The sequence below is a fragment of the Heterodontus francisci genome, chromosome 27 (genome assembly GCF_036365525.1).
Source record: "Heterodontus francisci isolate sHetFra1 chromosome 27, sHetFra1.hap1, whole genome shotgun sequence".
NCBI classification, from domain to species: Eukaryota; Metazoa; Chordata; class Chondrichthyes; order Heterodontiformes; family Heterodontidae; genus Heterodontus; species Heterodontus francisci.
The window spans coordinates 36,339,681-36,352,245 of NC_090397.1; positions in this window are offsets into that span (position 1 = coordinate 36,339,681).

Consider the following 12,565-nt stretch of genomic DNA (forward strand, 5'->3'; position numbering starts at 1 on the left):
CCAGACCAGGCAACATCCTGGTAAACCTCCTCTGTACCTCTCCAAAGCCTCCACATCCTTCTGGTAATGTGGCGACCAGAATTGCACGCAATATTCTAAGTGTGGCCAAACTAAGGTTCTGTACAGCTGCAACATGACTTGCCAATTTTTATACTCTATGCCCCGACTGATGAAGGCAAGCATGCCGAATGCCTTCTTGACTACCTTATCCACCTGCGTTGCCACTTTCAGTGACCTGTGGACCTGTACGCCCAGATCTCTCTGGCTGTCAATACTCCTAAGGGTTCTGCCATTTACTTTGTACTTCCCACCTGCATTAGACCTTCCAAAATGCATTACCTCACATTTGTCCGGATTAAACTCCATCTGCCATTTCTCCGCCCAAGTCTCCAACCGATCTATATCCTGCTGTATCCTCTGACAATCCTCATCATTATCCGCAACTCCACCAACCTTTGTGTCGTCCGCAAACTTACTAATCAGACCAGCTACATTTTCCTCCAAATCATTTATATATAATACAAACAGCAAAGGTCCCAGCACTGCTCCCTGCGGAACACCACTAGTCACATCCCTCCATTCAGAAAAACACCCATCCACTGTTACCCTGTGTCTTCTGTGACTGAGCCAGTTCTGTATCCATCTTGCCAGCTCACCTCTGATCCCGTGTGACTTCACCTTTTGCACCAGTCTGCCATGCGGGACCTTGTCAAAGGCTTTACTAAAGTCCATATAGACAACATCCACCGCCCTTCCCTCATCAATCATCTTCGTCACTTCCTCAAAAAGCTCAATCAAATTAGTAAGACACAACCTCCCTTTCACAAAACCATGCTGTCTCTCGCAGTAAGTTCGTTTGTTTCCAAATGGGAGTAAATCCTGTCCCGAAGAATCCTTTCTAATAGTTTCCCTACCACTGACGTAAGGCTCACCGGCCATAATTTCCTGGATTATCCTTGCCACCCTTCTTAAACAAAGGAACAACATTGGCTATTCTCCAGTCCTCTGGGACCTCACCTGTAGCCAATGAGGATGCAAAGATTTCTGTCAAGGCCCCAGCAATTTCTTCCCTTGCCTCCCTCAGTATTCTCGGGTAGATCCCATCAGGCCCTGGGGACTTATCTACCTTAATGCTTTGCAAGACACCCAACACCTCCTCCTTTTTGATAATGAGATGACTGAGACTATCTGCAATCCTTTCCCTCGGCTCATCATCCACCAAGTCCTTCTCCTTGGTGAATACTGATGCAAAGTACTCATTTAGCACCTCGCCCATTTCCTCTGGCTCCACGCATAGATTCCCATCTCTGTCCTTGAGTGGGCCAACCCTTTCCCTGGTTACCCTCTTGCTCTTTATATATGTATAAAAAGCCTTGGGATTTTCCTTAATCCTGTTTGCCAATGACTTTTCATGACCCCTTTTAGCCCTCCTGACTCCTTGCTTAAGTTCCTTCCTACTGTTTTTATATTCCTCAAGTGCTTCATCTGTTCCTAGCCTTCCAGCCCTTACAAATGCTTCCTTTTTCTTTTTGACTAGGCTCACAATATCCCGTGTTATCCAAGCTTCCCGAAACTTGCCAAACTGTCTTTCTTCCTCACAGGAACATGCTGGTCCTGATTCTAATCAGCTGACATTTGAAAGACTCGCACATGTCAGATGTTGATTTACCCTCAAACAGCCGCCCCCAATCTAAATTCTTCAGTTCCTGCCTACTATTGTTATAATTAGCCTTCCCCCAATTTAGCACCTTCACCCGAGGACTACTCTTATCCTTATCCAAAAGTACCTTAAAACTTATGGAATTATGGTCACTGTTCCCGAAATGCTCCCCCACTGAAACTTCGACCACCTGGCCGGGCTCATTCCCCAATACCAGGTCCAGAATGGCCCCATCCCTAGTTGGACTATCTACATACTGTTTCAAGAAGCCCTCCTGGATGCTCCTCACAAATTCTGCCCCATCCAAGCCCCTAGCACTAAGTGAGTCCCAGTCAATATTGGGGAAGTTAAAATCACCCACCACTACAACCCTGTTACTTTTACATCTTTCCAAAATCTGTCTACATATCTGCTCCTCTACCTCCCGCTGGCTGTTGGGAGGCCTGTAGTAAACCCCCAACATCGTGACTGCACCCTTCCTATTCCTGAGCTCCACCCATATTGCCTCGCTGCATGACCCCTCTGAGGTGTCCTCCCGCAATACAGCTGTGATATTCTCCTTAACCAGTAATGCAACTCCCCCACTCCTTTTACATCCCCCTCTATCCCGCCTGAAGCTTCTAAAGCCTGGAACATTTAGCTGCCAATCCTGCCCTTCCCTCAACCAAGTCTCTAATAGCAACAACATCATATTTCCAAGTACTAATCCAAGCTCTAAATTCATCTGCCTTACCTGTTATACTTCTCGCATTGAAACACATGCCACATCATCCCTATAGAGGGTGTCACACTGGAAAGGATCTCTGGCAGCCATAAGTTGCCACTCAAAAGCCGAGCAAAAGTCTATGTGTAGCTGTAAGCATGATGAAAAAGAAAAGCCGTTCCTTTGCCGCTAACCACAAAATTTGGGATGATAACTCCTTTCACAGACTAGATACAAGTGCTTTGTGCTATTCAAAATTTGTAATTGCATAAGGTTACTTCAATAATCACCTGACAAAGGGAATTAAAAGACGAGGGGGAGTTATTTTTTGTTAACGTATATCCCTGCTTTGTAGAAGCAAAGAATAGCCAGAACACGAATTATTTTTCTGTTTTAGTGACAAGTGAAAGCTGAATACAGATCATCAAGTAGGACCTTCTTTTTTTGCCGTGTCACTGCAGTGATATCAATGATATGTTCCCCAAGTGTCCTGCAAGATTTATTTTAGGAAATTAAACAGCCCAGAAATCGTTTGAGAGGTACTTTGGAGCAACTCAACTTCTAAAAAACACACTAATGGTTTGATTTGCAGGCATAGCATCATAGACTCCAGGGCTGATCAATGTCCTCTCCTACCATAATGATACTGGAGCAGTCTTACAGCAAGAATGCTCTGAATTGAAAGCCTATAAGAAATCTGATGGTCTTACTAAAATATCAGAAAAACCTTGATCTGATTTTCCTCTGTAACATAAGTAAGTACTTAGAACAAAAAGTACTCTCTCTAAACTTTCCCTCCTCAAGGGTGACTGTACTTGCCCAATACAATAGTTTATACTGTGTGTTATTTATTTGTATCCATATAAAAAGTACCTTTTAGAATTATATTTTCTATTTTCTTTTCCAGTTTACCCTTAAACCTCTTTTCCCTACTCACGACTCCTGAATGTAGTCATTCATGCTTTGGACAGTTCCATAGGCAGCAGTAGCTTTCTTGTGCTCTGTCCAAATACTATTCTTCCTTTGTAAGCCTGTGCAGTGTGTATCAGTTGGCTATTTGACTATGAGGCCATCATAGCTGAGTGAGGTCCTGTCCTCACCCAACTTTCAACAGGGTCTCATTGAATGGCAATCATGAATAGTAAGTGTAGTGTTCTCGGGACTGGAGTGAGGTTTAGCCGAGTTTAGTAACTGGTATGAGACAGAGACAGCATGCTGTTGAAACACCATGGATTCTTCTTTATTCTCTTTTTACTTCACTTTCCAGCTCCTCCGCTGGCATGTGTGTGTGTATGGTAGCCTCAAGTGGTCAAACTGTACAATGCAATTTTCAAAACACTACAGTAAGCATGACTTATTTTTCTCCTCTGAACTTGAGATGCTGAGGTAAATTGCAATGTTTCATAATCACAGCTAAAATACTCTAATTTCAACATAAACAAAAGGTCAAATCTGGTATCAATCTGGTTTTTATGTGCATTGTCCACACCTTGCGATGTAGGCATTACGGAAGCCAGATAACCACTAACTTGTAAATGCTTTTACAATCATCTATATTATAATTTTGGTATTTGTCGTTTGGTTAGATTATAAACATCCCACCATTTTATCTTTGTAGCATAGAAGGGATATTGAAAGTAAAAAAAATGAACTGGCTTGTATTTTGACACTGTGAACTATAAGCAGAAAGAACCTCCCATGAATATGTAGAATCTTATGTCGATCTGGAACTTTGGTTCTGAAAACTTGGATGTTTTGGATTTACCTGTGTACATGTCCTGAGAGCAGAGCTATGAAAATCTGGTTGACCAGCTAAAGTGTATTGAGCTACTTTATAATGTGGTTTGACGAGATACTACAACATCCAGAATTCCTTTTTGAAAATCGAGATGGAACCATTCTGAGTTGTTGAGTAAATATCTCATTGTTTAAAATTTCATGTCAGAAATCTCCAATGACCTAAAATAAAGACATTTAAGTATGTCATAAATAGAATCATGTGTTCTATTATTTCATAACAGACTCCAATAAAATTAATTTGTCTTCCATATTGTGAGACTATTCTGATGTCCTCTTTATGATGCCATAAATAAAGCAAACGGTTAGTCTACATTTTAAGCAAACTGTGTCATAATGTTGACCATTTCTTAAATTGAAGCTGAATGTCTATTATTCTAACACTCCCACTTAATTTCATTGAAATAGGTAGGATGATAGAAATCACTGCTGCACAGACATGCTGCAGTCACTAAACAGAGACTGATGGATCCATCTTGCCAGTGCGTCTTGGAGAAAAAAATCTGAAAATACTAAAATACAGTTTGCTTTAAAAAGGTCTTAAAGGTTTCTTGGTTAATCTGATACTGCTTTTAATTACCCATGAATTAATTTGAAACTCTCACATAGCTTGAACGGAATACACAGCAAGGTAACAATGAATCTGCACTTAACTTAAAAGTCACTCATTTGATGAATGTGCAGCTTGAGTAAAGAATGGTATCAATGCTGCTGATGTTCTTTGAGTTTTTTCAAGCTCATAAAATAAATTACTGGTCGATCACAGTCATTTCTAATATGAAACAAACGTGGGAATTACTTTCCTTTTTTTAATCAAAAATTTAATTTTCTTTGCATGCTTTTGGAGCCTCAAGAGTGCTGTGGATGAGGTTGAAAGAGAATAGTTTGAAAAAAAAACAGTAACAAGAGTTTTGTAATATACTAAGTGAGGATTATCTATTAATGAGAAATGCTATAAGAGGGAATTTAAGTTTACAAAGTGGATGCTATTGGTCTTATATATAGTTGTACAAAGCACTCACAACAGACTGGTTCAGTTCACCTCAAGTACTATTGTGTTATCATTGTTCAACAATCTTTGGAGCTCCTTCAACTTTTTAATTCATCGGACATGACAGTAATTCTTAAGACACAAATATGAACCATGGTGTTGTGTTTCTAATTGTCCATTGACTTTCAATGATGTGTATGAACTGCAGCAGCATCACAGTTTGCAGGTTTTGGATGCCATTGGCTAATTCAAGGAATAGCTTATCTACCTTTTGATGGCATCTCCTCCATCAAGGGTCCCACTCCTCTCTTCCAGGTACATGCATGACTGTCCTTTATACCTTTTAATTCTTCATACATGAAAGTGATTCTTCTTCAGACAGGAACATGAACCTTGCTATATGCCCAAAGCTGTTGGCATTTTCTGGAGGTGGACAGCTTACCAAATGCTACCTGAAATTGGTATTGATCAGCTACAGTTAATGGCGGTGACTGTCATTGGGTAACATGTTTTAAACAGCTGACCTGACTGAATTATGTAATATAGGAAAGGGATAATATGAAGATTTGGAGTCAGTTTCACCACAGAATCATAGGGCTGGATTTTAAGAGCTTGCCACCGCTCAAAAATGGCGGGCCGCATGTGCGGGCCGCACACCAAAGAGCTGCTGCGACCTCCTGAGTGGCAGCTCATTTAAATAGCCAGGGCGGCCCGCCCCCATCTCTCAATCATGTGGAGGGGGCGGGCTGTCCGTCGCCAGCAATGGCATCAATGAATTTTTAAAGTCAACCCTCGCCAAAATTTACAATATAAAATTGTAATGCCCCTTTCCAAACCCCCGATAAAAATTACAGTATTTGCCCTTTCCTCCCAAAAACACTTACCTTTGAATTCTGACCTTACCCCACCCTCCAGACTGCACAAAGTTGAAAGTACACCCCTTCCCATCATCCCTTACACTGATGATGCTTTTTTGACCCTGTCTCCCCCCCCACCACAGTAAAACTTCAAGCTAAGTTGATTTAAATTTATTCATCTAATTAAGTTAAATATTTAAATCCAGGTCCCGTCACCCAGCGGCAGGGAGACCGCCACAAAACCTTGCCGCCGCTGTGAACATTGGGCCAGGCCTTCCTGGCTTGGCCTCCGTGGCAGGCCTCTGCTGCAAACATCTTCCGGCCCCCCCGCCACAAAGCCTGACGTCGTTGGCTTGGTAAAATCCAGCCCACAGGCTCACATGAACACAGGAACACACAATTGTCAGATCGCCAGTAAAAAAAAAGTTTTATTTACAAAGGCACAGTTTAGTTTTGGAACATTATTACTAATCTGCGCCATCTTAAACCTGCATGTTATCCTAAAATGGCTCCTTCTGCTCAAGCCTTTAGTCTACCTTTGTCCTCTGATTCCTGGATCCTCCTGCAACCTCAATCTCTGATCGCTGCTTTTAATGACTTTGCTTACAAGGGAGCATTAGCCTACTTCCTCTCCAACGTGTCACTTGCACACATGAACCGATGAGGGAGGGAAGGAAAGTGCCAGCATGATGCAACTGTGGAGAAAGAAAAAGATGTCACCATAACTTGATGGGTTGGGGGAGAAGAAGGTAGCTGTGGAGGAAAGGAAACTGTCTGCATAAACTGAGAGGGGATGGGGCTGGATTGATTTGTTTGGATGACACTGCCATTATATGGGTAGCACGTAAACCCTTCTTCCATTATTAGAGGATGTTGATGGTCCTTCTGCATCTTTCGTATGATTTAGCCTCTTTGGATAATTGTGTCTTGAAGCAGTTGATGATCTTGATGACCTTAGTAGAATGTACTGCCAAATGGATCCTAATCTATTTAAGGGTCTGAAGTGCTGCTTTCATGCAGCGAGTGGTTAAGGTCTGGAATGCACTGTCTGAGAATGTGGTGGAGGCAAGTTCAATTGAAGCATTCAAAAGGGAATTAGACAGTTACATAAAAAGGAAGTAAAAACAAGAAATGCTGGAACCACTCAGCAGGTCTGGCAGCATCTGTGGTTACATAGAAAGGAAGAATGTGCAGGGTTACGGGAGAAGGCAGGAAAATGGTACTGAGTGAATTGCTCTTTCAGAGAACTAGTGCTGACACCTTGGGCCAAATGGCCTCCTTCTACACTGTAACGATTCTGTGATTCTGTGAAGATGCCAGTAGATTATTCTATTCTAATTCCAATGGATGTATGGGCCTTTGATCTACTGCTAACCTATTGTGTAACATCAGACAAAAACAGAATTAAATGGAGTCAATTTATTACAATTTAAATGTTCAATACATGTACCCTAGTTATAAGCTGCTTATAATGATTTGCCCTAAACTGTGCACAGTACTCCAGTACAATTTTGTACACGTTTCAAATGATCTCCTGTCTTTGTAATCTATGCCTCTAAATACAAAACCACAAATGATTATATGCACCCATCTAGTTGTGCTGCCACTTTTAATAACCAATGTATCTGGAGACCCAGGGTGGACCCTCTGCTTCTTATTCCACTTAATAAAATACTTCATAAGAGACTTACCACAAAGATAATGATACATGGAATCAAGGAGAATGTGACTATCTGGATAGAGAGATGAATTGAAAGCAGAAAGCACTGAAAAGATGTTATGAATATTGTTCCACAGGGGTTTGCATTGAGCCATTTTTATTTACTATAAATAAATGATGGGAAAAATCTTTACAGTCTTGTTCATTGGTTGCTGAAATCAGATGGGGCAAACCACGTGGTTTTCTTCAGGAAAAATACACTTAAAAGGCAGTTATTTGCTTCTCGTTATACTTGGCATTAGTTTCTGAACAGCAGGTCAAGCTGTGCAAGTAAAGTCATTGTATTCCCATTTCTTTGCATACAGACTATATGATCTTGATAGCAGCAAGAAATGGATATCATGCCAATTGCTGGCTATCAGATTGTGGAAAAGCAGATGGAAGAGATTGTAGCAAGGGAATGTTGAGAACTAAAAGCTTAACACCCTGCTAGCTAACTATCCTAAGGTAAGGTGCTTCAGTTCCAGGCACAGCCTCCAGGACTTTATTGAAGAGCAGTATTTGATAAGGCTGAAACTGAGTATGGATACTGAGTGGTGACTAAGTTGTACCAGCTGGTTACAATGATTTGCAGCCACAAGACAGTCAAGAATCGGACAGTAAAGAATTCTCCTATTGGTGGAAGTGAAGGGGATCATTACCCTCAACTTCTTCTATGCCACTTGTGACTTCCAGGCACCCTTGGAGATGTCATATGAGTGATGCACTATGCCATGGATTTATCTAAGGTCTTGCACTGGAATTACACTGTTAAGTAAGTTTTAGTTATCGCTACCAGCATTACATATATTGACAGGTTGCTTTCCTTCACCTGTTAGTTTCCCCAAAATGCAGAGTATTATTGATTGCACGAAAGTTGTCATTCATGCACTTAGAATTCTGGATGCATGTTATTCATGGCCTTGATCTACGTGTTCACCTAGCTGAAGGGGCAGAAGTAGTATACCAAATTATGACTTTACAAAGAGCAGAGATGTGATTATTCATGATATACCTTTATTAGTGATTAGCAATATACTTTGCGCAAGTTCCTACTTACCAAAGCTCCCCTACAAACCACTTGTGCAAGGCCTCATACAGTCCTCCTCTGGCTCCTTCACCAGGACTTCCAGTGCCACATTCAAGAAACTGTGCACCCTCTCCTTCACTCCGTGAACCATCCTGCAACATACCACTGTGCCAGATCACTCCATATCTTCTCTGGAAGTGGATACTAGGAGCACACATATACTGCTCTATGAAAATTGCATCTAGTCAGTTCTTGAATGCTGAATATGCAGATGTTGGTTTAGCACCTCCGGGAAAGTTCAAATTAAGGAAATCAGCAATTAAGACCAAAATTAAGTGCTAAGTTCAGACTTTCAAAGAGGCTAGTCATATTGACATTGTAACCATTTAGCACTTGTTTTCACCTTTTCGTCAAAAATAGCACTCTCCATCTCTTAGATCCCTCAATCTTTTCTGCCCCAAAAGCTCCCTCTTGAGTTTGCTGACACTGCCAACTTCCACTGACTAGGTGAACAGTCAATTCCATCTATACCATAGACCTTTTCTTTTGTTCTTTTCTCCCCTCCCCTCTTTCCATGCCTCTAAACTTGCTTTAGACTTGTTACATCCTTAACCTTTCCCAACTTTGATGAAAAGCCATTGACCTGAAAGGTTAACTCTGTTTCTCTTTCCACAGATGCTGCCAGACCTGCTGAGTATTTCTCGTATTTTCCATTTATAGTTCAGATTTCCAGCATCCACAATATTTTGCCTTTGTATTAAAGTTCCATATACTCATCATCTCTTGTATGAAGCAATTACGTCTAAAAGCCTAGATTTTCTTACTTTTATTTTAACAATGGCTTTAACCCATTTATATCAAACTGGTTAATTCTGGTATTAAAATAACACAGCAAAAAATCTAGGCTTTTCACCTTTCCTCTTCTGATCTTTCATGTACACCCCTGGTTATATGTTATTTAAAACAATTAATGAAGATTCTGTGTATCTATACCTATTGGAATATTAAAAGTTTCAGTAACTTTTCCCTTGATCTTTCTTTTCTCTAGTCCAAACATTCTCGACATCCTTCATCTCCCTTCATCGCTGAAGTGCCAAAGCTCCTGCATTAATTTAATGACCCTTTCCTGTACTCACTCCAACACTAAGATAGAGAGCAAAAAGCCTGGTCAAAGGTTTTAAAGAGGGTCTCATAGGAGGAGAAATAAATGGAAACATCAAGAGATTTAGAGAGGGAATTCAGGTAACATGACCTACACAACGACCTACACACACGTGCGCCTGGATTTTGTTCCCAGCTTGATGTTGGGTTCCGTGCATGGTGGGGGAGAGGTACTGGAAAACCAGAGGGGCAACAGCCATCAGGGAACCCGATGCTGAGATTGCCGGACCCAATCTTTCTGAGGCGGGATAGGCTGACGTCGGTCTTCCTGCCCAAAGGCCAGTTGTGGCCCTTAACTGCCTATTCACGGCCTCGTCCCTCTGCTGCTGGGATTCCTTCAGCGGTGGGGGAGGGTGGTGGTGGGGGTCTCCATCGTATGGGGGAGGACACCTTGGAAAACGAGGCGAGCACAGGGGTGATATGGGCTTGGGATGGGGTTGCTCCTTCATGGGCAATTCATGGCCAACGGAGGACACCCCGGGGAACCACAGTATCCCTCAGGACCCCCCTCTCCCTAGACCAAATACCCACCCCCCCCCCACTCACCGGCCCCAGCGACCCTGCCTCACCTACCTTGGGTCTGGGTTTGAGGCCTCTGCAGTACAGGCAGTGGCCACCACTTCTGGTGGCACTGCAATATTGTGGAGCTGCTGGCCCTGTGATTGGCTTTTGGTAGTGGGATCCCCTTCCCTATTAAGTGTTCAAAGGGACGGTGATCCCGTCTCTTTCAACTTTGACGGCCAAAGATCAGAGGATCGCTCCTGGAGCCTGAAAAAGTGCAGAAGCCAGTGCTGGGATCTCTGCCTTCTGCGCAAAATCCAACCCGAGGAAGGAATATAACGTTAGGGGCTATAGTTAAAAGATAATTTACTAATTGTGAATGCTCTGAGTGTGTGAAAGGTGTTCTTATCAAAGCATCTTATGTGACAGTGACTAAAGTAAACTTTCCCTCATTTTCCTTGACCTGTCTGCAGCCTTTGACATGGTTGGCCACACCATCCTCGTCCAACACCTCTCCACTGTCATCCAGCTGGGTGGGACTGGTTCCATTCTTGCCTATTTAATCATAGTCAGAGAATCACTTGCAATGGCTTCTCTTCCTTCTCCCGCACCGTTACCTCTGGTGTCCCCCAAGGATCTATCCTTGGCTCCCTTCTATTTCTCATCTACATGCTACCCCTCAATAACATCATCCAAAAGCACAGTGTTATTTTTCTCATGGATTCTGATGACACTGAGCTCTACCTCACCACCACTTCTCTCAATTCCTCCACTGTTGCTAAATTAACACACTGCTTATCCTATATCCAGTACTGAATGAGCAGAAATTTCCTACAATTCCGTAAACGTGAGGTCATCCAAAACTCTGCTGACTGTGTCTTAGCTCACACCAAGTCCAGGTCCCCTAGCACCCCTGTGCTCGCTGAACTACAATGGCTCATGGTCAAGCAATGTCTTGATTTTAAAGTTCTCATCCTTGTTTTCAATTCCCTCCTTGACCTCGCCCCTCCCTATCTCTGTAATCTCCTCTAGCTGCACAATCCTCCTAGATATCCGCACTTCTATAATTCTGGCCTCTTGTGCATCCCTGATTTTAATTGCTCCACCATTGTTGGCTGCACCTCAGTTACCTCGGTCCCAAGCTCTGGAATACTCTCCCTACACCTCACTGCCTCTCTGCTGCACTTTCCACCTTTAAAACACTTCTTAAAATCTATCTCTTTGACCAAGCTTTTGGTCATCTGAACTCATATCTCCTTTTGTGGCTCGGTGTCATATTTTGTTTTATAATACTCCTATGAAGCACCTTGGGACATTTTATTACATTAAAGGTGCTATATAAATATAATATATAAACCTATATATTGTTGTTGTTGTATATGAATTGTAGAATGGTGCAGATTGTTCATGGATTTGATAAAGGACAAATCAATAAACAGCCATGAGGTTCCTAGTGGCCACCCCAAACCCACCTGATCGATTCCATACCCAAGTTACTGTGCTGACAACTGCACTTGCAATTAGAACCAGGAAAGTGAGTACTTTGTTACCTGGCAAAAAAAAGAAAATGGAGCTCATATCTAAAATAACACAATATCAGGGTTACATGTGCTAATTGCAATCAACTGCCTTATTTAAGTTTATCCTATTTAAGTAGATTAATTCACAGCTACTTAAAGACTGAACACTAAGGGCATCACCCGACAGGAAACATTGTTAGGTGGATTACACCAAAGTAAAAAAAACAATTACTGACATGTCCTTTTTGTAGTTATATATCCGTTTTTGTATGTTAATTTGACTGGGTTCATGACTAAAGATGAAAGTACTTACACCATGTGGTGCCTTTCACATTCGTAAAACATCTCAAAGTGCTTCATAGATAGTAAATATAACTACAGCTGCTGATGTTATGTACCTTCCTCACATGTGTAGGTCTTATTGTTGGAATTCCCTCTCTAAATCTCTTTGTGTCTCCATCTCTTTCTCCTATAAGCTATGACCAGACTTTTCGTCCTCTGTTCTACTTTGGTTGCTGTCCATTTTCCTTACACCTCTGTGAAGTGCTTTGGGTTGTTTTTCTACATTAAAGCTGTTATATAAAGGTAAATGTAGCAAGTTCTACACAAGGTCCCACAAACAGGAATGAAATAAACATCCAGATAA